General features: G+C 47.8%; 1 pseudogene; it reads left to right on the forward strand.

Moving 5' to 3' along the window:
- LOC147423181 (uncharacterized) overlaps positions 1-51 on the forward strand; it is a 1,003-nt pseudogene extending 952 nt beyond the window's left edge.
- The last annotated feature ends 313 nt before the right edge of the window (positions 52-364 follow it).

The raw sequence follows: 364 nt of genomic DNA on the forward strand, positions 1-364 counted from the left end.
TGCACCCTCGTCTTCAAAAACAAAGAGGCTGGCAAAGCACTTTTACAGTAAGCTCGACTACTCAAGGGCTCCAAAATCTGGATCAGCAAGGCCTTGAGCCCCGCTCAACTCAAAATCAAGAAACAAGAACTCCAAAAGGCGTGTGATGATTGAGAAGCATGTAAATGGGCCGTCTATCGAGGTGTCAAGGCCATTATTGAGGAATTTCGAGTTCCAAGGACTCCTAGACTTCCCTCCCCCACCCACCCTCACCCCACTCCCTAAGTGACGTAGGTCACAACTTTGTTGTATCCTCATCTAGTCATGTTCCAATGTACCCTCTTGGTAAGAGGCACCATGTATGTTTTCCTGGTCCCATAAGTCA

This window comes from Adiantum capillus-veneris, chromosome 26 (genome assembly GCF_014529385.1).
Source record: "Adiantum capillus-veneris isolate H3 chromosome 26, ASM1452938v2, whole genome shotgun sequence".
Taxonomy (NCBI): Eukaryota; Viridiplantae; Streptophyta; class Polypodiopsida; order Polypodiales; family Pteridaceae; genus Adiantum; species Adiantum capillus-veneris.